This window comes from Ornithodoros turicata, chromosome 1 (assembly GCF_037126465.1).
Source record: "Ornithodoros turicata isolate Travis chromosome 1, ASM3712646v1, whole genome shotgun sequence".
Classification (NCBI taxonomy): domain Eukaryota; kingdom Metazoa; phylum Arthropoda; class Arachnida; order Ixodida; family Argasidae; genus Ornithodoros; species Ornithodoros turicata.
Genome location: NC_088201.1, coordinates 19,861,917 through 19,889,053, shown reverse-complemented (window position 1 = coordinate 19,889,053; position 27,137 = coordinate 19,861,917). Strand labels below are relative to the sequence as shown.

The following is a 27,137-nucleotide window of genomic DNA, read 5'->3' as shown; positions in this document are numbered from 1 at the left end:
GATACGTTGTTGGTTTCTGTAATTATTATTAATACCCAAACCACAATCCCAATTAAGGTGTTCATAGTGTAAAATCCGACTAGCCCTGCTTTGCGTAAAAAGAAAAAAAACATAGTAGCGAATTGCTTCGAAAAGTCCATACCAACTTCGTTTCCAATACTTTTTTATTGCTGTTTCTTCGTACACACTGTGATTTGAAAGGGTAAATTACACGTGTTTTCAAACCAACCCAAGTTGAGATGGACTCATCGTCTATTTCCCGCGTAGGCCATTTGTGCAATAGCCCGTTTGCAGTCCCGTTTGTAACCCCGCAAGTACGAAAGTAACCATTTATTTTCGCCTTCTGCATGCTAGCTATACGCCAAAACTAATGCGTATACGAAATATTCCAGACGAAATTAACTGCCCCAGGCTTGGAAGCTCATATCGGTTTTGGGTTAGTGCCAGGACTTTATATCGATAAGTGAAAATCAAAAGAGGCTGCTGCGGACAGCAGAAAGAAGGGAAGTACCAAACAAACAACCTGTTTATAAAAAGATATTGATCAGAGGAACGTCAACGCTGTGGCAGAAGCTCTGGTTTCTTCGGAACAAAAGTACACATATACATATCCACAGGAGATACTCACTCAAAACGAGTTTCAGTCGAAGTGTGACTGTCACGAAAAGCGCGTGAATTATTCCAGAGCAATCGCGGCGTTGACAATAGTTTGTCGAGTAGAGGGCCCGAAGAAACACTAATATTAGAGAGTTTTAGCAGACCGTTGATAACGTGGCTTGCGTCGAACCGTATCAACCGGAACCAATTAGTGGATAATATTCTGAGTCACGCACCACTGCGATTGGTTCCGACAGGCACGATAACTTTATCAACGGTATACTAAAACTCACTACTATCCACACCTTAGCCCACTAACTAGCTTCGGTGTTGCTTCGAGGTGCCTCGAGGAAAGTGCTTTAATATCCATTAATCGGCGAATGATCATTAAACTAGAAGACGCGAAGCGATGGAGCGACGTCGACCCCGCTAATATTCAGGATAAGTACTGTTATTAGACTGTACAGGCGCATTCATATTCTACCATGCCAGATGCTAAATTGATTTCCAATTGTGGGGCGGCTGCTGCTCTCAGTTGCGTCTAACCCTGTGAATTCATCGCACAAAACGCCAACGCGTCGCGCGGCTGATAAACAGCTGCGCCGCAGAAACTGCATGCGTACGCTGTCTTATCATAATTGGACGAGCGTGGAACACATGTCTTTCGATTGCAGCTGAAGACGTATAATGAACACTTCATGGGAGACAAAAAAAAAAGAAGGAAGAAAGAAAAGTTCGTGCGAAACTATTTTTTTTATGTTAACGCCTCGAAGCTGTGAGCTATGAGCGGCGTACAGACGTGGACAGATGGAGAGAGGACAGCAGGAAGGAGTGGCGGATGGGGGGGGGGGTTAGTATGTGTCCTGGGCCGACTTCAGGGGGAACTGTGCCGACATTCGTCTGGAAAGTCTTCGAAAAACCCAGGGAAAACCTCAGACAGCGCAGCCGGTGAGAGGATTCGAACCCGTGTCACCATCCAGTCTCGGCGTGGAAAGCGATCATTCTAAGCACTATGCCACGGGAGCTGACGGAGGAGAAACTTCAACAGCGCCTTCTATAGAATGGAGCAATTTCGCTCGGAAAAATTTCTAGCATGTTAGTTTCTCGACAAGAAGAACCGTTTCCAGCAAAAATAAAAATAAGAAAATCTGGGGGTTCGGGAAATTTTATAGCCCCTTTAACCCACTCGGCCATGCCTCTGGTCGTGACGAATTCTAATGAGCTCAGCAATCTAAAGGATTGTCGAAGGAAGAAGGAAATAGATGTTGCTTGCGCGTGGACGATTGTTTGGAGTAAGCTTGGAGGAAAGTGTCACACCTCACACATCCTTACACCTGCCCTGCCACATACTGTACCTGCGTCGCGCCATACCCTTCTAGCTATGGTCTTACGTATAGGAGGCTATGGTCTGGCTCAAAAGCACAATATATGTCTAGGATAGTGTTAGTCTGGAGAACATAACACATTTGGCCATACGTTGTGTAGCTATCTAGACGCGAGCGTCAACGATTCTTATTTTTACGTACACCGATGACAAGATGAATTACCACAACCCGCGCTTCAAGAGCGAAGAACCCTTATCACCTGAGCGAGTTTCCAGTCTAACCTCTTCAGCCTCTTCGTTTTTCTCGTGGTGACCCCCTTTTCTCCGGAAAAATGTGCACCTCCTTTTTTTTTCCTTCATGTCCCTCGTGTAAAGACTAGGCTGTACTGCCTTTTGTAGGGCGTTAATAAAAGATAAAGTCTTTCACTCCCTCGCTCTCCTTTCGTGTTCCGCAGATAACATAGTTCCCACCGACGGTATCCTTTCCCGAAATTTATGTTACCCCTTCACGACGCAGGCAGCAAATACATCAGGTCCCGTTAGGGTGCTAAAGTCATGCAAGTGCAAATGTCGACGCACGTATAAATGGCGATACGTTTACGGCACTTACATTCAACTTGGAACCGTCCTTACACTTCCTGGCCGTTTGCACCGACACTGAGGGCGATAAGGATGAGAAAATTCAAGCTTTTCAACGTGGGACTGCTGCTATTGCAGTGGCCAAAAAAATCCTTCACTATCCCTATAAAACGCGAAGAATTCCGCTCGCGTGAACATAGTGCATCGTAAAACGCGCTAAAAGTAGGCATCGTGCCAGGTTACACTTTATGTTTATGCTATTGTTTACTTCCTTGATTCGCTTCACTCTCCATGTTCGCCGAAAAGCGTAAAAAAAAAAGGAAATGTGCCGTGAATGCAGAAGCATGTCAGGTTCTTTCAACTGACTGCATGTTTTTCCCCCTTTAGATTACACTAAAGGCGCGATGACGAACGGTTCAATATTAATTATGCACGTAGTGTTAGATGTTTGCAACTTCCTAGCGATTTCATTATGTATTCATTGCGAGAGAGTTAGCTACGAAACAGAAATAAATATTAAATTCAAACAGCGGTGACATGCACTTAGTCGCACTAGGAGGCACAATAAGATAAGCCAGAAACGTTCACGTATTTTTTCCTGTATGCTGGAAACTAGTACTGCGAGCGCTTCTACGTTGAAAGATGCAGAACAGCACACAGAAAAGACCGAATGGCAAGCTGGCTTCACCTTCTGCGTCGTTGCCTCACAGGCAAAGCACGCTTTAAAGGTGACCCAGGTGATGGCAGGCGATGATCGACAAATTCAGAGCTCAAAAAGCGAATTTGGCGAATAGACGATTCCAAGTAGAGCATCATCCCAAGCAGCACAATGTACCGAAAGTCGAGTGCGATAGGGGTGGACGGTATGTGTCTTATCAAGGTTCTTCAGCTTCACGCGTCTGTTCAAGGCCTTCCACCTACCCGTCCACCCCTATTGCACTCGACTTTCAGTACATTGTGCTGCTTGGGATAGCCATGTCACAACCGCATGCCACAGTCATCACTTATCTATTGTTGTCTCTTCCAGCTATAGTTTTTCCAAAAACAGAGGGGAAGAAATTTGCTTGAAAGTAACGTATTAGTAAAGTTGTGGTTGTGTTGTTTTCCTCGCTTCCCTCCACTTGCTCGTTAAACCAGGAAAACAACGTCCGGGGTACTCAACAATAACTTGTTTATTTACACAACGACAATATTTACAGGAACAAACTTACAACTCGACGAGACAGTCTGGCCGGTCCGCCCGCTACGGATTCCGGCAGCCAAGTCGACCCCAATCGTTTGAACGCGGCTTTTAAAGGCGCTGTGACGAAATTCACAGTTCTCGGAAATGCACCACACGTGCTGAAACATTCTCATAAAACACTGTCTCAACGCTCGCCTTCTCGGAATCAATTTTCGTCTTAGGATATAACATAAAGTAAACCAATTTGAAAGCACTCTTACTTTCACCTATCTCTGCTCTAAGCTTTCTCCATCCTGTCAGTGTCACTTTCCCCAAAAATCCAGCTCTTGTACTAGAAACACTTACGTATACAACAAACGGTAAGAATGACGACTGCTATACAAATGCTTCGGCCGACCCACTTTCTAGGTCGTCGTCTTCTGAGAACGCCATACATTAGCCAACCAGCTCTAAGCTAATCCCTCAGTCGCTCGGAGTTGCAACGACGGGCACTATCGCGATAACTTAGCGTACAAACATAACGGAGACAAAACAGGCATTTTCATCAGATCACAAGTTCAACCTTTACAGTATTTCTACTGAAGAGCTCGCTACAGCTTGGGAGCTTGGTAATGCCACAGATACACAGGGACATTTAAAGCAAAAGACGTCCAGAATTCATCTAGAGCTTTTACGGCGTTCGCTATCAGTGTTGAAAGCGTACTTTGAATACCATCCTGCGCGGTCAAAGGAATTGTATAACCATAGAGGTTACATTATAGGACGCAACAACAGCAACAAATACATGTAATGACGAGGATTAAGGGGATTTGCCACTTATTTTTTGTCTCAGTAACCCAGGGCTCACTGGGTAGTTGATACATGAAATAATGACGTGATGGGTGAATAATGATAATGTAATTCGATTTGTTGCACATAAGGATAACGCAACTAGTTCTGGCCCGCCCAAGCCCAAAAGGCTAATAATAATGATAATCTAAAGAAAACGGCGTTCTGTAGACAAACACCAAAAACTACTTATGCAACAACTGTCGACAACAACACTCGCAATCTTGCCGAAACGTCCACATCTACTTTAGTGCTTTAGGTTGTGTTGGAAATCCCAGGTCATTTTTTTTTTTTTTTCAATCCGGGGATTTCGGGATTGTTCCGGACGAATCCCGATATCCCGGGACGAGATTTCGGGATTGAGATTAAACCGAGACAACGCACACATAGTATTTGTGCAATAAGCCTAACGTTTGCTCTACGCGTTTTTTGCATGTATCTTCTCAGCATTCTGTCTGTAGATGCCAATCAAATCATTTGGCATAACTTAATGACTTTCAATGTGTTTTAGTATGCGGCGTTGTTTATGCAAACAGACGAGGGCTTCTTTACGTTGTCCTCAAATAAGAGAAACCAGTTTTATGCGTAGGCTGCCACGTGTAGCGCCATTCGATTTATTTAATACTGAACGAAAGCGAGCTTAGACTTACAAAACTTAATCACCGAACCATCAAAACCTGAAAGGCAACAGGAAACGAATCCCCCGGCTGCTTAATGTTGAAGAAAATGCGGGCTGTCGAAACTCCAGATGGCATATTTTCCAAGTCAGTGCATCATGTTACTTTGAAGGAGATATGTGTGTAAACCTACGTAGAGTTTTGCTACATCTCGTGCACTTGGCGTCCACTCCATCTTCGGCACGCAATAAGTGAAACCACACGATTGTTATATCGCCTTACATCTGCGGGAAGTCGCTATTCCTCGTTTGTGTGCTGCTCATTGTAGAACGTAAACCGACCCAGCTGTGATCACAAGCCCTGTTTTTTTTTTTTTTTTGCTTTTGTTCACGAGCACGGCACCTGACACGCCGTTCGACACGTCGACAAAGCAGATACCCCTCGAAACGGCAAAGAAATGTACGGAGCTCCAGTGGGTGTGTCACAGGCGCCCACAACCGAAGACCACTGGCCGCACCGCGCCAGGAATGAACTATGCGTACGCCATTAGGATGCAACGGATGCAGCTAAGGATGAAGAACTGTAGAGAATTCAAACCTGTGCTCGAAAAAACGAAAAAACAAGGAATTATTTCACAGTTCTGCGTCGCGATTGCGCCACTAGTACTTGCAGTAGTATTTTGCAGTATTGCAGTCGAGTCCTGAAATCCTGGAATTTTTTTCGAGAAGATTCCGGGTTTACTCTAATACTGCAAATGTGAAATGCAAAAAAAAAAAAAAAACATCCCGGGATTTTTTGGAGTAGATCCCGGGATTCCGGATCACTAGGCACGAGTATGTATAAACGGCAACTTCTACGCTTCGATCATCATCATCCCATTTATCCACCGTCTTTGCTGTCCTTGTTGTATTTTCGATTCCTCATGGCTCGCAAGAAACTTTGTAAACCTTTGTAAAGCTTCGTAAACCGCACCAAGCTGCTGGAATGATGCTGGACTGCTGGATGCTGGACCCCCCCCCCCCCCCCCCCCCCCCTGTGTCTGTCTTATCTCTCTCCGTTGCGCGGTCTTATGCTCAAGCATTGCGTCGCGTAAAATGGGTGATTTCACGCCGGATCACGCAGGGTGGTCCGGTCGACCTCTCTAATTTTTTTCTTTCAAGCATATATTAAAGCATTGTCCTTAGGAGGCATATTGGCGCTGAGAGTAGTTGAAAATAATTGGTGGTTATTTTTAAATGAATTATCATTCAGATGTGGGCATTTCGACCATTGCGCTTCCTACGCAGTTCGACGCCACGTTTCGTCATGACTATTTGACATATTCAGCTGAATTGTTTTGCACATATTGTCTGGGGTGGGTAGCATTGCGTCCTAAGTTCTGAAGATCCTAAGCTTTGCCTCTGAGGAGATAAAAAATCGCAAAGTCGCCTCATTTGTAAAATATGGTACGTTTTGGGAACCTCACAATTCGTCCCCCAGTTGTGATACCCCAAAGTAATCTCCATCATTGTGTTCGTCTCGAAATGCCCTTTCTTCTCATAGCGAGTACATCGAATTGTGGATTACGGCAACGCCCCCAACAGTCTTTTTGTGAAGGCTGTCTACGAAAAATGCGTAAATTCGACAGCGCGCATCCCATATATTCCCACTCGTGACAGCGTTCATTTTACTCACAAACGTTCTTCATGACGACTCAAAACAGCACACCCCTCACACCCCTCACAAAGACTCTTGGGGGTGTTGCCGTAATTCACAACACGATATACTCGCTATGCGAAGAAAGGGCATTTCGAGACGAACACAATGATGTAAATTACTTTCGGGGATCATAACTGGGGGACGAGTTGTGAGGTTCCCAAAACGTACCATATTTTACAAGTGGGGCAACTTTGCGATTCTTTATCTCCTCAGAGGCAAAGCTTAGGATCTTCAGAACTTAGCATGCAATGCTACCCACCCCAGACAATAAGTGAAAACAAAATTCAGCTGAATATGTCAAATAGTTATGAAGATACGTGGCGTCAAACTGCGTCGGAAGCGCAATGGTCGAAATGCCCACATCTGAATGATAATTAGTTAAAAAATAACCACCAATTATTTTCAACTACTTTGAGCGCCAATATGCCTCCTAGGGACAAGGCCTTAATATATGTTTGAAAGAAAAAAATTGGAGAGGTCGACCGGACCACCCTGCGTGATCCGGCGTGAAATCACCCAAATATCGAATAAAATTGAACACCTTTGCCGGTGCGTGCAGTGACATCATTTTGTGTTGGCACGAACGACACTATTAAAAGGTTGACAGTAAAGGTGTTCTTCAGCTTCATTCTAAACGGCAGTGATTATGGATTACATCTACACGCCTCTGCAATGCCACACACTATACGAACTGCGTTAGTAGCATTTCCTTTCATTGAGTGATTTCTCAGGATTAGCAAAGTTCAGAGTTCACGAGACAAAACACACACACATACACACACACAGATAGAGAGAAACTGTTAATACCCGTATACGTAAACAACCACCTACATTTTGAGGAAAGCTAACGTGTGTTGAATTCGCGAGCTTTTCTTTCTGTTTTTTATTCCTTTTCATGTCAGCACTCCTACCGTACACTTCGTAATGAGGCCATTTTGAAAGAGTTCCTCGTTGCAAATACTGGGTGTGTTGTTTGCTGTTGGTGTTGCATGATAGTCTACGTGTTTTTATATCCGTATAAAGCTGTACGTTGTGAAACTATGGAGCCCACGACACTATAATTAAAAGTTACTGGAAGATTACCTAGAGCCTCGGAGATTTCTTCTTTTGCTTCGTGCGCTGTTCTTTTTTGTCCAAGGTAGCAGCAGTGGGATGCGCCTAAAACTCCACAAGGATTATTCAAATCCCGGTATGCTCTTTCTGCACCACATAGTTGGTTTTCCCTCGCGAGAATGGACAGTGTTCACCGACTCAAAATCTGCACTGCAAGCTATTGAGAACGCAGGCATACGAGGCTCGTCCGGACGGATGTGTTAATGGCTTACCAGCATATGTACGAAGCAGGACACAGGCTGGTATACGAAGCTGGACATATGGGGTAGAATATCTCCCCCAGCGATGAAACTCCCCAATCATAATCACAAAATAAAAGTTGTTGTTGGTAGACTTCATGTTTTCAAATAGTTGACGTACGGGCATTTTCATCGATCACATTTTGTATGTGCGCCCGTAATGGGTAGTTGCAGATTCGTGCAGGTAGCGGGGGTGCATGAACAGGCCGTCTAGCAACAGCGGCTCACGTCAGCTGTAGCCTGTCCGCACGGACGCCCCAAGTCAGTGCCAGAGACACATGGTCATTAGAGAACTACTGCAAACAGAACACCCCGATATCGGGGGTATTATGTTAAGTCGTTGAATTGAGTCTGCCTATGACCGCTCTCCCAAGAAATACACAAACAGCGCTCCACAGGTTGCAAACCGGGTCAGCGCTCACGAACTAGCTGCTACAAAATATTGGCTCCTTGACTGAAGCAAATTGCAAGCGTTGTCAGAGATAATCGAGCATATTCTAAGGGACTGCTCCGCCTATGATGGCGCGCGCCAGTAACACCTTGCAGGCTGCAAGAACGGTACCCTATATTGGTGCGCACCTGAGGTACGTTCTCCGAGAGACACATGAGAATTCCGCTTTCTTAGCGAAACGCGGCTAACTTGGAGACGTCTGGAGATGTACTTGGTCAACTCCTTGGACCTCTCATTGCTTGAGCTAGCTTAGAATTTAAGTTGGAATGCCTCCATCCATCGATCCCACCTCTTACGTTGTACCACCTCTCCTTGACCTCACCTTTCCCCTCCTTGTTCTTTAGACTAGCAACGGTATCTCAATTGTTTCTAAAATAGATGGCACAGGCACTATGTGTAATTGCGTTTTTCCAAAAGTAACTAGTCATATTTCGCTTTTCTCTTCACAAAAGTGTTATAACGTGATGCAGTATCAGCAGGCCCCGTTTTTCTGGCTGCTATACCTGCTCGGGTGGAAGGGGTCTAGTAAACGTGGAAGGCCATGGGTTACTCTCAAGGACGAGCTCATTGATTACCGCATTGGTGAAAATGGTTTCGCTTGCTGTAGTCAACCTCATGCATATTGAGGGCCCTTCAGTTCCGTGTTTTGTCAGATGCGCATAGCTGAATTTTGTTCGCCCTTGGACATGTACTTACTGTACATGTCCTAGTTGTAACGTTCTTTCACACAAGATAAAAAGATAAGGTGTCACGCTCTACCGCTTAATTTGTAATGGGAAGAAATACTTTCAAGAGTTTTTCGACGACATTACTTTACCTTTTTCACCTTTTTGTCATAAACTCAAATATTTCGATGCTGGTACGTCTACTTCATCACTAGTAGTACTAGGTGTCACCGCACACTGAGTGTAACATTTGACGGAGAACGCACGCTTCATCGCTTATGAAATGGGTTGCCTTTTTTTACCATTTTCATTCCTGTGATTTTTTTTTCTAATTTTCTAGCATCGTTGACACCCGATGTAACGATAGTTAATGATCATCGTCACAAAAGATTAATCGTTGCAGGGAACTAATTATCCGGCCATTCTCTTCATAATATCATGCACAGCGTTGTTTAATACAGTGAAGTCCTCCATATACGTATGTAAAGGACTTCCTTGTCGAGAATATTGGCGAGACGACTGGATTGCGTATTAGTTAATATGTATCGAAAGATACTGCCGTTATTTCAGCGGTTTCCCAGACCAGATGTATCTTTCATACTCCCTTTCCTCAGCACAGCGACGAAAAGATGAAAGCAGCGTCAAGGACGGTAAACAATTATAGGTTTCAAACTTCTAGTCCTTCTCGGCATGCATAGAGTCTTCATTATCTCGCGCAAAAAAAGAAAAAAAGAACCGGTTGGGAATTGTCATTTACGTCGCCAGAACACAGTTTCGTATCTATTACTTTTCAGCGCCTGGACCTTCATTTGAATGCGGCCTACTTCTTTCATACATATAAAGAAAGTAATCGTAGTACCAGAGATTTCGCAACACAGAGTACGGGACTCCTTGTTATTTCTTTAAGCTCCCAGACACACAAAAAAGGAAAACAAAAGTTATGTCCTCGCTGTACATTAGATTAGATTTTATGTTACCTCTCTAGTTACAGTAAATTGGGGAAGGTGAACTCAATTATTTGAATGCGGCCTACGTCGTTCATACATGTAAAGAAAGTAACCCTAGTACCAGCGATTTCGTTGCGCAAAGTACGGGTCCCCTATTATTTCTTTAGGTTCCCAGACAAACAAAGAAAAAGTTATGCCCCCCTGCACATTAGATTTTATGTTACTTCACCTGGTTACAGTAAATTGGGAAACTCAATCAGACATAGCTCAGTTCAGAGCACAAAAACAGAAACAGAAAACCCGTAAACTTGGGTATGCAAATTTCTCTGTGACCCGACCTTCTTCACTACATGCTGATGACCTGCAGGTGACCTGTACGCGGTACAAGGGTGTAGCAAGCAACAAACCACATGAGGTGTCTCCACAAACCGCGACAACGACATGAGGTGTTTTCCCGCAGGCGTTGCGGTGAACTATCCATTACATATGTGATGTGAGTTATTACACAAGTGAGATGGGAATTGAATGTAGCAACCTTTTTTTCGCTGCCTAAGCTTCCGTAAATGCTGCCCTAGGCTCATATTCTGTTTGTGCGCTTGTTTTTTGTGTCAGTACAAATAAGGCATCGAGGAGTTACAATGCTGTGCTACTTGACATCCCAAATTGCAAAACAGGTCAGTAACGCAAGAAAGATATATATCTTTTTCAGGGAGAACTGACCGTGACCCAAGACTTTTCGACGCACCTGAGTAAGACAATTCTAAGCACGATGACAATGTCATCATCTGGATGGCACGCCTCCAGAACTTTCACTAAGTTGACGTAATGACAATCACCACGTGGTGCGCCGATGCCGAAGTAACGTCCCGAGAGAGGTAGAGCTTCCGCCGAAACATCGACTCGATATGTATTGCCTTTAGAATTACATAACTAAGAACACCGCGAGCTTGTAATGTTCTAGTTCACTTTAGATTTTCGCCCAAGTCACCAAATATTTAAATATGTATCCAGAAAGTGCGACGACATCGCAAGTGAAGGACGTACCCTACTACCCGGACTACAGGCTGCACTGCCTGTGCCCGTGAAAGCCGTGAAGGCTGTGGAAGCCGACAAAGGAGCAAATGCGAATTTTCAGTGCAACATGACGTGTAACTGCGTGAGATTATATACCAGCAAATCTTAAAAGCAATCACAAGAATAAAATCTGGTATACTGTAGGTGTACATAAATGTCAGCTCTAACGGTGGAACAAATTGTGCAAATTGAAAGTTGAGAAGGGGAGGCACTTGGAAACATGTATTCTTTCCAGTGCAAATGGGCCAGCTGTTAGCGCTGAGTCAGTGATGTAATCGACATTTTCACAGATATTTTAAAGCACTTTTTCAATTTCGAAGCAGGTGGTGCCTCCCAGCTCTGCAAATACGTATCGCAGTATTCTACGAAAACAGATAGTCTTTGGTTTACGAAAAGGGCGTAGACAAGCTGGTGCATGCTAAAATAAGAATCCCTGAGACACAGACACAATAGAACTACACAATTTTTCAGAAATTGTTCTGTGTCGTCTTTATCGTACGTGGCTCGGGGTTTCCTCCTCCTGTTTGCCCGACTGCAGTTTTATTTTTTCCTCATTAAACAAAATTGCTGCGTTTGTGTGTGTGTGCGTGTGTATGTGTGTGTGTGTGTGTGTGTTTTAAGCGCAATTTATTCTCCAGGATTTAAATTTCTGTATTCTGTGTCACAGAGTTGGAAATCGCAGGAGATGTGTATAATTTATGTGTACATTTTTCTTCTCTAATTCTAGTCTAGTCTAATCTAGAATACTTCAGATTGTAGATGTTGTTCTTTTCGCGTTTTGAAGAAAATCGCCCGAAAAAAGTGATTCTAGTGAACTCCAACATGGTGGAGGCACTCTTCGGTTTGATGCTCGTACCACTTTAGATGTGTTCTTAGGTTAAATGACACTTCAATAAAGGTGTCAGAACACTGAATCTCTGCTTTGGAGTATCCAGACTGTTTGACAAAGTCATGTGGAGCTCCGAATATACTTGAGTTCCCATAGATAGGAGTACGTGCAGCATTTTAATGCTGTTACTTTTCTTTCCTTTTTTTTTCTCTGTGGAAGGGGTTGTGTCATTTGTGTCACGTGCCATATCAACGAGTACACTCTAAGAAAAAAAGGTAGAATTTCCTACCCAAGCTGGTAGAACGACAGTACTTCTACCATTTCTGCCAATCTACGCGCGCATTCTCCAGTTTCTACTTTGCAGTTTGTTTCTACTCTGCAGTTATACCCAAAAGGTAAAATTGGTTAGAGTAGAAATGTGGTTGCAATACAGCTCTACCGAAATGGGTAGAAAAATCTGCCTTTTTTTCTTAGAGAGTATATTCGCGGTAAGTCAAAATTTGCGACTGCTTTTGGGCACGCGAAAATCCGTACCTATCGAACAAAAAATAAAAAAATAAAGAATCGCTTCTACGGTGAGCGTTCTACGAATGCCACATCCTGTAGCTACCGAAAGGTGGGTTAGCTCTGCCATCCGCTGAAAGTGGATTTAAAGGCCTTGCGTCGGAAGCCGCCGGACAGTGCCCGGCAGGAGAACAGTCTTTGCTCGAAATATCGGCGGTCCCGACGCGCCCAGCTTTTGTTTACATTGTGTAGATAGTCAATTTACAGTCACTCACCCGCGGGGTGTCGAACCGAACTGAAAACCGAAACACCCCCCCCCCCCCCCCCCCGCTATTTTGGGCAAACAGGAAAGGATTTGATTTGATGTTTTCTGTCGCAACAACAGCAAAGGTCACCGCGAGTGAACGAGAACCTTAATTGTTTCGTTCCGGAGCAAAACCGCAAAAACAGACTTAAGGGTTTTCTGTTCAAGTGGAAAATTGGGCATCCGGAACTTGAAGATAATGTATCGAAAAGTCAGTCTGACGTATTCTCTTGAAATTGGACTTACATTCACACGGCCGTCAGTGCGCTTATGCCGCCGTTCGGTGTTTTAGTGTTGTCACTTTTGGTTGGCCGTTCTTAAAATAACCTTACGACCAAGAAGCCCACATAACCACCTCTATTCGCAGCGAGATCGACCTATAGGGGGCGACACCGCCACCTTTCAAGTTTGGATAACACGCCGGCCGATATTCGGAGTTTATGGTTCTTTTCCGTAATTGTTGCGTATATTCACCGGATGATCACTTGTGCCGCGATGGTACGATACTGTTCGGTTCCCCAATGCTCTACCTACTGCAGTGAACGCGGAAAATAAACGTGTAAAAGCAGATGACGCGAGGAAGCTACCCACACTACGGTAGTCCATCGTTTCTCCGCAGCGCGCCGACACCCTTCGATCTCGGGGCGAATCGTATCATCTCGGCCACATGAAAGAACTGATGTTCTGAGGCTGGAACAACATAGAAGGGACAAATACATTCATCATCTTTCTCGGCCACGGCCGCGTTTCAAGTTCCAGGTGGCACTCCTCCAGAGCATTTCTTGAATCTGTCCTAAAATATCGAATCGAATGGCCGACACACCTTACTTCCTTTTAGAATTTCGTTTCTTTTTTTTCTTTCTCTCCTTTGAGAAATCTCCAAATGCGACACAACGTTGTCTTCAGAACCGAAGTGATTGCTCAGAAAACGAGTAAGACATAGCTAAGAAGCAAAAATTCTCCTTTTCTTTTTTTCTTTTTCTTTCCTTTTCAAACGGGCTTCAAACTTCAACGCTCCTTGTCGAAACACCAGAAGAGCATGCCCCGAGACTACTCCATGCTAATGCAGGATACGGCATATCTGTGTTGAATCGAAGTGTCATTCTTTCTATGGATATCGTATAGCGTACATATTACACACATCAATCTTCAGGCCGCATGAGAAAAACCTTACATACTGGCGCCCAAGCCCTATTGACTCTCAGGTTGACTCAGATTCAGACGGACGACATGGCTGCGCTCCGGTAAGCTTTATATGTCGCAACATCGACTAAGGATTTACTGACACTGTCAATCGTATTGACGCCCTCACAAAACAAGAAAAACAAACTACCTTTATAGGAAGGGAGTTGCCTCAGGACAGAAGCCGCCGATATTTCGAACAGAGACTGTTCTTCTTCTGGGCACCGTCCTCATCATTGGCATGGTATTTAAAGGGTTAGGTGTGACGTGTTTAAAGGTTCATGCGAATTGTGGGTCAACAGCCCGGAGGGAAGAAAGGTTCCGTACGGGCTTCTACGGCCGGAGTGAGTGGCTGCTTTGTTAGAGTGTGGAGGGGATTATGTGAACGTTGTGATCTAGGCTACAGACCGCAGACCGGTTACAGAAAAATGGAAGGTTCACGAACCTTGTGTGGTGTTCGTGAACCTTCCATTTTTCTGTAACCGGTCTGTAGCCTAGATCACAACGTTCACAGTAGTAGTCGGGTTCTGGAACTGTTTGATCTCATGAAGAGATTGCATTGTCTTGCAATGCATCTGCATATGGTTTGGGAGCTGTAATTTCACATGTTGTTAACAACAACTTGAAGCCGATAGAATATGCGTCCCGTACATTATCAGCAAGTGAGCGTAACACTATGGGGATATTGAGAGAGAAGCTCTAGCCATTGTGTTCAGTATAAAAAAGTTTCAGAAATATTTGTTAGATAGAATGTTTACCATCATAATTGACCACCAACCACTGACATCACTGTTTGATCCATATCGACATGCGAGTAGCGTAGTTGTGAGAACTACACAATGCGCGTGAACACTTGCCTTGCGTGAACACTACACTTTGCCTAAGCTTTCTTGCAAACTACCGGTGCAAGATAGAATACCAAAAAGGTACTACAGTAGCAAACGCTGATGGTCTTCACAGACTACCGCTAGAAGATACCACGGAGTAGTATCCGGTATCCAAGTGTCCGGAAGAAACTTTCTACTTTTTACCTATCAATGTTGGACCTTTGCCAGCTAAAGATGTAGCAGACGCTACGGAAAAGGATAAGTGTCTCGAAGTAGTGTGTATGATTTCGCGAGGGTGACCGAAAAGGGTATCAGATACGTGCCAGCCTTTCTTTGTGAGAAGATTTGACTTGTTTGTAGAGCAGGGGGTGCGTGATGTGGAATCACCGCGTAGTTATTCCGACGTCTTCTACGGTCGACAGTATTAGAGTTGTTACATGAACAACACCCTGGTATATGCAAAATGAAGGCCTTGGCGCATGGCGTTGTTTGGTGGCCAGGCATTGATGGACAAATCATGCAAAAGGAAACTTTGCAGTCATGGTATGTGTGCTCAGGATGCTGAGAAAGAGTACATATTGAATTTGCAGAGAAAGAGTACATCATTTTTGTTGCTCGTTGGCACATATTCCAAATGGTTGGAAATTAAAATTATGTCTAGCACAACTGCCCAGAAAACAGAAAATGTGCGATCTATTTTTGCTTCTCATGGATTGCCACGCCAAGTTGGAACTGATAACGTACCACAGTTCCGGTCAGAAGAGTTTGGGATTTTTTTTTGAAGTTGAACGGTATTGAGCATGTGTTAACACCGCCGTATCATCCCCAATCGAATGGTGCATTTGAGGGAACTGTTCAGACAGTCAAAATATCCTTGTTAACTCAGGTCCTAGAGCATGAAAAGAATTATGTTTGTTTGTAAGGGGGAAAAATGTGAAAAGGTCACTGCAGCACCGCTTAGACAACTTTTTGTTCTCCTATCGCTCAACACCGCACACTGTTACGGGTAAAAGTCCGAGTGAGCTGATCCTTGGACGGAATCTTCGGACACGGTTAAGGATGGTCAGATACAAGAATCATGTTTCAGGAGCGAGGACGAAATATTAAACGTTCTGCACATAAGAAACGTCGCATGCTACCTGCATTCAGTGTCAATGATCGGGCTTTAGTCAAGTCTGTTCGTGGTGAGTAAGTGAAATGGACACCAGGAAAGATGGTAGCTGCAAAACCTATAGTGACTTATTTGGTCTCAGTCGCACGTCGGGTAAGGTTTGTGCACGCCGATCATTTGAGACGATGTTTGGTTAAAGTGACATCTCCTTGTCAAAGCAGCATTACGTTACCTTATTGTAACGAAAGGGAAACACTGGATAACGTAGACTCTATAGTTCCACTACTGTGACACTTCGCGGATCCACAAGAGTTCGGAAACCGCCAGATCGGTTGATTTACGCCTGACATACTGATTCACTACTGTCTGTGTCGGTACTGTGATGCATAGGTGGTGCAACGTGCTAGTGTGTGTGTGTGCTTACACTATAGGAGGGAGGAAATGTTGTATCCTATCTGCTGACGACGAAGAGCAAGTCTGTACCTTGTCACGCGCTGCGGTTTTGCACTTGGTGCTCACGCGCTCTCGGGCTGATGTTCTCATTCTGGATTGGTCGTTGTGCAATAAACATGTTTCTGTCGGGTGGCTCTGACTCGAGCTTGATGTTATAGCAAGACTGTTCTTATACAATATATCTGACGTTTGGATACGTTCGGAATCAGCGCCGTTACTGTACCCACAGGCTCCGACTGAATCGCATATATCGGGTGTTGCACTGGTAGCTGAAATTCACGTGTATGGTTGTCCTATATAGACCACAGCTTTTGACGCGCTTCGTGCAGCTGATATGCTGCTACGCGCTGTGCACCCTACACTCATGGCAAATTCCACTGGTCGTTTCAGTGCAACATGCGTCGCGTTACACTGGTCCTCCCGTTCGCTCTTCGTTCCTTTGGAAACACAACCCACGCCGACACACTATACTGCGCTGACTAAAACGACCAGCGGAATTCGCCGTGTGATATTATTATTCACGACGTAGCATGCCGTTATTCATGAAAGTTTACAACGCCGCCTCTGAGAAACTGGACTTTGCGCAACTCAAACCTCCTGCATACCTAAAGTTCTTGACGTATGAGTTACCGGTGTCTCAGCAGCGGCACCGTACACTCCGTGCAAGTGAACCAACACCTACTTTGTTGTGATGTAATGTTACTTTGAGTAATGGCACCATCAAAGCGGACGTCACACTTACTCGCGTATACGCGGCGTCGCCTTGTTGTCGCCTGCTTTCCCGTTTCAGGGGCGTGAACGTTTGCCTCGTGTTGTGGCGCGTGTAACATTATGGGCACCCGCCAGCTCGATTTGCTTGGCTGCTGCTCGATTAAGTCGATGGACGTGTGCGCTAAGTGTAAGTATGCCTGCTGCACGCACGGTCGGCCATCATGCTTTAGCCAGTGCTTCTCCTTCGGCTCATTTTCAGTGAGCTGAGACGAATGGACCCCAAGATGTACGCGTACGTACCGATTTCTCGCTACTACGAGAAGTTGGCATTAAAAAAATAAATCTCGTCAGACACAGTAAGACATTTGTGGCATGATGAAGACGTCTGAGCCTGGGCTACACGAAGTTCTTGGAGCCCACGCTCAGGCTTCTTAATCGTGGTTTTCGTCTACCAGCTTGCCTGCGTTTGCTATTTTATCAAACAGTTCTGACATCCGTTGCCTTCTCTAAGGGATGATTTTCTTAGTTGCTACGTCACGCAGACAAGTTCGATATGATAGCTTTCTGAGGGTTATCTTGAATGTGTGGCGGCCCGATCGCCATCGCAACCAGCTTCTGCGCAGCTGGCCTCTTCATGCGCCTCGCTCGGCGCGAGAAATAAACGCTAACGTTTGTTCCGCCTTTCGGCTATGAAGGTGGTCGCCTGATTTCCTTCATCTGCCAACATAGTTTGGAAGAAAGGGGGTAGATTATCTGGACACGGCTCAACGGAGGATCTCTGTTATCCGTCATTTTGCTGCGATGCCAAGCGGGGAATGGATGAGAAGTCTCTTATTGCCATCCACACAGCTGTAGTCTGTGGGACACTTTTGTACAGTCTTATACATGGACTTTCACCCGAAAACAGCTCAGATTTGGAGGTCATTTTGGTAGCTCCGCTAGAATCATGCTTTCTACCTTACACTCTAAAAACAGAGCTTCACCGCAGAGCAGGCTGTGCGCCAACCATTGCCACGACTGATAGGGTTATCGCTTTTCATTCGAGGAGAGAGAAGGGCGTACGCCTTTTTGTGGCAATTTGGATATATGGTAATTGCCACAAAAAGGCGTACGCCTTCCCTCTCTCCTCGAATCAAAAGAGATAATCCTATCATTCGCGGCAATGGTTGGCGCACAGAGTGCAATGCGGTGAAGCTCTTTTTTTAGAGTGTACCTTTAAAAGCCAGGGAGAACACGGGCTGCTGCTCTTCCTCCTTCTCATTTACGGGCAAGAAAGAAAGCGGGTTTCTGGCGGAGCGACAAAGATGACCTCCAAATTCGCTGCGTTTTCGGAGGCCAGTTCCTCGCACTATATTGGCACAGCTATATTTTCTAACTAAGAAGCTCATTGTTCAAACTTAATTAGGACAACGCAAGGTGAGGTTGCTCGTGCGGCCGTAAGGTGGCCCACTTGACCTAGAATATATATCGCCATTTATTATAATTAAAGATAAAAGGCATTTCTTCCCATTTTTAGCGCGGACACCCTGTGTATGCAGGGTGTCAGCATGTGCCAACTGCCATCTAACAAGCAGACGGGAATACGCGAATGAAACCAACTTGAAAGGCCCGGAAAGCCTACTAAACCGACTATCCCGTTGCATGACACGGCACGAGTCCGCACATGACGTTCGTGATAACGAGTACCAGTGGGCTGGGAAATCCTGAGCCGTCCTGGCTAAGCTCCTTTGTCAACTAAGGGGCATTTAGAAGGAAGGGGTTCTGCACAGGTGAAGGGATACAGTAGTGTACACTGAAGTGGCTGCACAAGCAACTCCCTTACTTCTACTCGGCTCCAAGTTTCACTTCTCTCTACTCTATAGCCAGGTTATTTTGTATTTAACGAGCACAGGTTGGTCTTGAATTGCCTTCGCATATCATACTTGTAACACCTTTTGAGGCGGGAAACGCAAGGTCTTCCGCAAGGTCTTAAAAATGAGGCGGGGGGGGGGGGGGGTCGAGGTAGCTTGCAGTTGTTGGCCGCACTCAAGTGGGCATCGTCACGACTATAGTCAAAAAAAAAGGAAAGTGGGAGAGGAGAGTTGAGGACTTCAAAGTGATGCATAGGCAGGATGACCGATACTGATGGGACGGAGGCACACTGTAGGTGAGAGGTGCACTAGAGTGGTCTTTCCGCTAGGCCCGTTTCTTGAAGAAAGCGCACGAGGCCGCGAGTTTTTGAATGTCGTTCCGCACAAGAACCTTCGGGGAAGAGGATGTCCGCCAGTATGCCAGGCCTGGCGTGGGGAAGATGAGCTTCCCGCATAGTATGGTATGCACGGCATTCCGTGAGGATATGCGCGATAGTCTACGGATGATTACAGTGTCCGCAACTGGAGTCCTCCCTGGAGCCGATCTTGAACAGTTGCGAGTTCGTGAACGCAGATCCCGTGCGTAATCGATGGAGCATTGTCTGCATACCATGGGGAAGATCTTTCGTGGGAAGAGAGGAGCGGTGATTCTGCATGATGTCCTGTATGCCAGGCTGACGCACCTCAACTAGCTGTTTGACGACCATGTGCCTGTCAGTGTCGGCCGGGACTGGTAAGGATGGGCTGCAGCTGTGGTGTGCTCAGGAAGCTAGCTGGTCCGCTCGTTCGTTGCCTCTGATGCCGACACGAGACGGGATCCATTGGAGCGTAAGCTCACCTCCGCTTAGCCTATGCTGGGCACACGGCCTCCTTATACATCGGGCTAGGATGCTACCACACATGGGGTTCATCACGTTGTTGAGGGCACTTCTGGAGTCCGTAAGCAAAACGGCCTTAGTTATTCCGGTGACTTGAACCGCAGCAGCTGCGTGTAACAAGGCCAGGAGTTGGGCCGTCGTAGATGAGATTGGGTAACGAACTGATTTCCCTTGCCAGGCCATGTTCATTGACGGGACGTAGTACGCGCTGGTAGCGCTCTCGGAACGGTAGTCAATGGAGCCATCCGTGAACACCAGAGTATGTGTGTGATAGACGTCGCTTATCAGGTTCTCAGCCGCCATCCTGGCCACCAGGGGGCTGGACTCGCTCTTTTTCCGTAGACCCGGGATGTGAAGCGTTGTTGCGGGCACGAACTTCCGCCACGGCGGCGTAGGTGGACTAGCTGGGAGCCGAGGAAGAGCTCCCCTGTTGGCTAGAGAGCTGGTGGCACTAGCCAGGCGTCCTAGGGATGTGTGTGTCCTTTGTTCGAGGTCGGTGTAGAGGGAATGCTAGTTGAGAGATGTTGATGCATTATGCAGAAACTGGAGTCCTTTGAGCTCAGAGTCGACACTAACAGGCTTTTCCTTAGCTTCCAGGTACGTTTGGGTGACGCTAGAAAAGGTTGGGAGACCAAGCGCGGTTCTTATTCCGGCGCGATGAAGGCGCTCAAGTGCCTGCCATTGTGTAGGCGCGAGGTCTACGTATGTGCCACGTACAGAATGTGTGACAAGATCAGGGCTTTTTGAAGGGTGAGCAATGACCGCGCATTGCAGCCCCATGATTTACCGCTGATTCTGCGAAGCAGGTTGAGCGTTTTCTTTCCCTTGCAGATAGTCTCATTCACTTGCTTAGACCAGCGTAGTGTGCTATCGATGGTGACACCAAGATATTTACATGACGCGCATCTTGGGATGGGAGTGTTGTTAATGCTGAGGCTTGGGAAGTCTTTGCCCACGTACTTTCCACGGGGAATGCAGACCATGCATTTTGATTTCTCTGGAGACGCTTCCAGCCCTCTCGCAAGCAGCGCTGCATTGAGCCCGTTCAAGGCAACATCAGCTGTGTCACGAACTTTCTCCTTGTCTGTTCCCACGATGCGGAGGCAGATGTCGTCCGCGTAGATGGTGAGATGAAGGGCGTACGGTGTAGGGCGGATTCCTCGGTGAACCCCGGCCATGATTAGGTTGAATAGTATAGGTGATAGAACACTGCCTTGTGGGACTCCTCGCTCAAACTTCTTCACAGAGCTAATACACCCGCGGACGGAGACGTCAAACGTTCTGTTGGATAGAAAGTCACATATAGGTATCCCAGCAGGCGGCCAGTGACTCGAGCTGCTTCGAGCGCAGCGAAACATGCCGAGTGCGTTACCGAGTCGTATGCTTTCTTCACATCAATGAAGAAAGCGAGAGCAAACTCATTGGACTCTCTCGCTTGCTTCAGGCTAGTAGGCTAATGACAACGTTCTCACCCTAGATTTGTTGAAAACGGGAGGCGGAGCCTATTTTGTGCCATTATGCACGGCACAGAATAGGCTCCGCCTCCCGTTTTCAACAAATCAGGGGCGAGGACGTTGTCATTCGGGATGATGGTTGGCCAGGAGCGTGCTATGTGGTGAAGTTCATTTCTAAGAGTGTAGCAAGTCCAGTAGGACAATGCACTGTGAAAATAGAACTTCACCACATAGCGCGCTCCTAACCATATCATTCGGTGTCCTGATTTGTTGAAAATGGGAGGAGGCGCCTATCTGGGACGCATTATGCGTGTCCCAGATAGGCGGCTCCCCCAGCCGGTTTTCGTCACCACCACCGCCACCACCATCTTTGTTAACAGTGTACGTTTCCAATCTGAACTATTTTCAACTTCTGACTTCTACATAATGCCACTTAAATTAATTGGAGTGTTGCTAATAATCAATCAGGGACAGATAGTCCCGTTACTCCGTGCCAAATTTTATTTGGCGAGGGGGGCGGGGGGTGCACTCTTAAAAATGAGCTTCACCACATAGCACGCTGAAGGCCAACCAGTGTACAGAGTGATACCACTCTTGATTTGTGGAAAGCGCGGGGCGTACGCCTTTTTGTGACAACATTTCTCCATAAGTGTCACAAAAAGGCATGAGCTTCCCGTTTTTAACAAATCGGGGGCTTAATCGCTTCATCGTCGTTACGGTCGTTACCAGCTAACGAGTGGCGGGAAATTCGAAAAGGCGGGTGGGACATTAAAAAAAAAGATGGGCACGTGACATATTGAGCGTGACGTATACCACGCCCTTCACGTGTCGTGCGAAGAGCGCCGTGCACGTGTTTTATCACGTGCCCTTCTCGACGAGTGCCCAGCACCTCGTTACTCGTAACCACGGTGTCAGAAGAGTAAGAGAGTGAGAAGTCTTCTTACACCGTGCTCGTAACCCGTGCAAGCGATTAAGCCTCTAGGGAGAAAACGATGTCAATCGGGCTGATGGTTGACTAGGAGTGTGCTATGTGGTGAAGTTCATTTTTAAGAGTGTGATGTCGGGATAACGTCGTAATCTTTTTTCTTATTCTTATTCTTATTTGTGGTACTGGCAAGAAGACTCATTATGGGAGTATCAGAATTCGTCAAGTGACAACAACTTTGTCCCTTCTTCTCTCCCATGCTACCTCTTAATAATAATGTGCGGCGTACTTACACTTAAGTGTGAACGTCTACGCAAACCCAGAATACAAATGTGTCAAAATTTGGTCTTTGATGTTAAACTGTCCCACATGCTCTCTGTGCGCCACACGGTGGTATACACTTGACTACGGAAACTACTTAGGATATACGGTACTCGAACTTTCGAATGCCTCTTCTCAAAGAATAAGTTCTATACTAAAGACATCACATTCCAACCACATGCGGTTCAGACTGTGAAGTCGAATTCAATGGAAGACAGAAAGAATGAGGACTGTGACCTATTTGTCATTAGGAATTCAATACGACCCTTCGTTTGAGCAACCGTTGAGACATGCATATCAGCTGAGACGCCCCCCCCCCCCCCCTGCAATCACGTATTCCTTTTTTCTGCGTCGTGTTACTGCTCTTCCTTCTACGCTATTTTATTTCTCTTTCACTCAATAATTCCCATCTCCCCCGCTACCGTCGATAAATTGTGACTATTGTTCAGCCATTCCTGAGGAACCTTGATGCAGTCTATGGCATGTCTTCCGCTCTTCAACATCTATGGAAGAATCGACGCGTGTTCTAAAACGGCAGAAAGAAAACACAAACTATAATTATATATGCAGTATTACACTGAAGAGCCTGAATAGTTTGGTCGGATGCACATATAGCATCAATATATCGCAATTCATATTTTGGAAAGCACAATAATCAAGGTTCAGAGTAAATAAGGAGAACATTTGAAATATTGAATATGCTTACCAAGAGGCTACTTTAAGAACAACACATTTATCCATGCATGTACTTTTTAACTTGACTTAATATAAAACAGAAAGAGCGAGCATTGTTTAGCCGTGGCAAGAGCTTTGCATGATGCGACGTGCCTCTCTAGTTTTATTCAGATTTATGGTTATAAAAGAAGGAAATCCACGAGAACACAGTACTTGTAGTTGAAACAGGCATTCAGACCTGTGGCTTTCCTTGCAAGCAGCGACGGCGCAGAAGATTTAACGAAGGACGTTGTTGTTTGCAGACAGTGGTTCATAGGTTCAATGGTTCACAGCATAAAGGTATATTTAATATTTTAGGAATAAAAAATATGCAACCAACTTTAGAGACGTACCTTCTATCAAGTAAATGCAGTATTATGACATATTTCAGAGGCAGGTGACGGCGCGGATGGCAAAGCTACTCGCGTTTGTACCCAGGCTTTTCTTTTTATCCGGAAAAATGTTGCCGCTCAACCTGAACACACATCAACTGGGGACAACTTTGGGTACATCGAATGCTGACTCTGACGTCACGGCCATGCTTTTACTGTAGCAGGCCTGAAGGAGACAGCCGCGCAGCATCGAGGAACAAGGGTTCATTCAGACAGTTCTTCACTGTTAGAAGAAAAGGTATATAAAAGGTATAAAAAAGGTATAAATAAGGTCTAGAGTACGACACATATACCTCATCACCACTGTCTATACCCTGTTTAAACCATGTGTAAGGTATAGATATCTGATTCTATACCTTCCGCGGCAGCTGAGGGTATAAAAAAGTACTTCTATGTTACGATTATACCTTCAGCGTTTTGTATACCTTTTCTTCCGCAACATCTGGGATCACATTAATTTGTGACGGCGACTATATCATCTCAGTTAAACAATAAGTTGATTTAAAAACATAGTAAGTAATACAGTAGCATTCTAATTATATTGGGTAGTGACATCTGGAATCCAATTGTTTGATCCCAAAATAAATAAATTTACACGCCCTCACTTCTTAAGTTGCTTCCCGGGCGAAGGATGGTCTCTACCATGTGTAGCCGCGGTGTGTTGTATATATGTATCTGTTCTCCAGCAAATGCTAACTGCTCCTGGAAATATTTTTCCTAATATCTGTTGGTGTTGCTTCTTGGTTTCCAATTTAATGCTAATTGTTACTTAATTTCTTTCCTCTCCAATTCACATCCATGTTTTGTGAGTTTCTGCGTGAGAGTCTCCAGGTATTCTTTTTCGTTTTTTTTTTTGTTTTGTTATCGTTCCTTTGGTCCTTTTTTTTCAATATTTGTGGAAAGCTGCGCTGGGAAGCCGCCACTCGGATATGATGCTGAAACACATCGAATATTACCGTTTTCTTCAATTATACCCACAAGGTCTTCAACATATACCCTCAAGGAGGTATATCCAAGGTATATTTAAACAGGTAGCGCAACTCCCATAGGCCCCTGTGTCTTCAGAATGACGCCATGATAGAGACGGTCAGCGCCATCCATCCGTTGCGCGGACTACTACGATTGTAAATAAATGACGCCAGAGATGACGTCACTAGTATGAATAATAATTAGTGCATAATTAGCCATGCACGTTTACATTGGCCCACTTCGCTTGCTCTGTATTCCCTTTTCCGCGCCCAGTCAACAATACCAGACGAGAACACAGAAAAATAAAGCATATCAGGTTTAATGAATCATATCAATTCCAAATACATACGGTTATCACAGATTTTGACATCTCCAAACAGAAAGGCACCGTGATGACCATACAGAAATTAGGAAGGCTCACATAAGGCCCATTTCTCACCCAGAGCTATACGTACGCCTAGTGATTAGATATTTGCATTTATTCAATGAGTGGCCGTTATAGGTCCAATACAACAAAAGACGACATCGTTGGTGCACAGTTGGTTCCTGCTAACACTCACACTATCATGGCCGCTCGTCCCATGACGAAACCTTTTTATTCGCGGGCCCAGCAACAGGGGATGCATTGTATTACCTGTTCACACGTGTTAATCTTGGTCTACAGCACGGAGATGTGAACGTCGCTTCCTGTTTGACCCAAAGAGAGTACGAACGCCGTATTACAATGCACGGACACACGGTACGGATACAGAGACGCACGGATAAACACACCCAAATCTGACACATGCGCAAAGGAGCAGGATACGGAAATGTACTGAGTGGTAGATGATCTCGTATATGTGCACGAGCGGGGCAACAGAAAGTTTTTCTCCATTGAAATTATGAATAACCTATTAGTACACACACAAGCGACGCCCATGTTGCAAAGTTTTTCTGTTTACAACCGTACCTCTACTATCAACACCCAGGATCGCTCGCGCCTCTTGCTGGTGGCCTTGCCGATGGGTCTGATCTGGTATTTTCGCTAGTTTTCGCTACCAGTTTAGATATACCTTGGTATATCTTTATACCCTGAGGTGCAAATAATATACCTTCAGGGAGGTATAAAGATAGTATACCTTGAGGAAGGTATAGCGTTTATACCTCAGAAGGTATGCGCCCTGGGACAAGCCGTTTATACCCCAAAAGCTATAAATTTTTCTAACAGTGTTCTACGGGGCGCCCAGCAGAAGAACAGTCAGTATGTCCTAGAGAAAGCTCCATAAGAATTATTGATCAATAAAAAGACCCCCCACTGCTATTCTATGTCCACATACACGTGGTGTTTACATGTGACTTTGCTAGGAATGCCTTATAACATGTTAGCGTATGGTCACTGCATGCAGAGTCCTTGTGGTCTCGGTGACTTCTCGATCCCCAGAGCAACTCAGGCCCGGTTTCACCAACGCTGGTTAACTTTGAACCGAGATCAAGGGTTGCTGAAACTTCAAGTTAACACCCAATTCTTGATGAAAGAAGGAAGTCACTCAAAATGTTAGCCAGCTGTAGGACTCGAACCCACATCTTCTGGATTACCGGTCCAGGGCTCTACCAATTGAGCTAAGCTAACACACCTCCACAGCGATGGTCGATCCCGTCGTATATATGTGTGTATGAATGAGAAAACATGCAAGAGTGAAAGGGGGATGAGTGAGAGAGTGTTGGTTTGTCCCTTCAGATGACGCACCCTTGGAAGTCGCTCAGGTGGTGTGTTAGCTTAGCTCAATTGGTAGAGCTCTGGACCGGTAATCCAGAAGATGTGGGTTCGAGTCCTACAGCTGGCTAACCTTTTCAGTGACTTCCTTCTTTCACCATTAATTTCTTAGGCACTTGAGGCTTTGCATGTATTTGTCCTTTCTATGTGTTCGAGCCTCAGAACATCAATGCCATCATACCAAATCCTTGTTACAAACGTTAGTTGGTGACGCGATGAATCTTTCATTGACAATAACTCCCTTTAGTGAAGCAGAGCTAAGCGTCAAATTCAAGTTAAGGGACCGTTAATGTTGGTTCAAATGTTAATCGGCGTTGGTGGAACCGGGCGAGTTGCAAATTCATGGCATAATTATGATGTTTCGCACTGTCCCTGTAGGCGGGCAAAGGACGACCGGACAAATACAAGGCTTTTCTATTTCGTTAACATGTTCCCACCAGACCTGTTATAGTCTTAAGATGTAAGAGAGCAAGGTTATTACATACATACGAGGTGTGACTATTAGATAACGAGACTCCGCGTCTCGTAGCCCTCGTGCATTCCCGAGCGGGAAGCGCATGCGCAATAGGCGACCCCGAAACTTCCGGTAGAGAACGTGACAAGCTCCGTATCGTTGTCATTTGTTGTGTTTGTGCCAAGCGGTGC

At 45.4% G+C, this 27,137-nt stretch overlaps 1 protein-coding gene and 1 non-coding gene across 2 annotated transcripts in view; one reads left to right on the top strand and one right to left on the bottom strand.

Moving 5' to 3' along the window:
* The window catches only part of LOC135377598 (probable G-protein coupled receptor No9), a 344,006-nt gene that overhangs the window by 283,255 nt on the left and 33,614 nt on the right, over positions 1-27,137 (bottom strand). The gene's annotated exons all lie outside the window — the stretch shown is intronic.
* Positions 26,490-26,562, top strand: Trnat-ggu (transfer RNA threonine (anticodon GGU)). The gene has a single exon. It is a non-coding gene; the product is annotated as a tRNA-Thr (tRNA).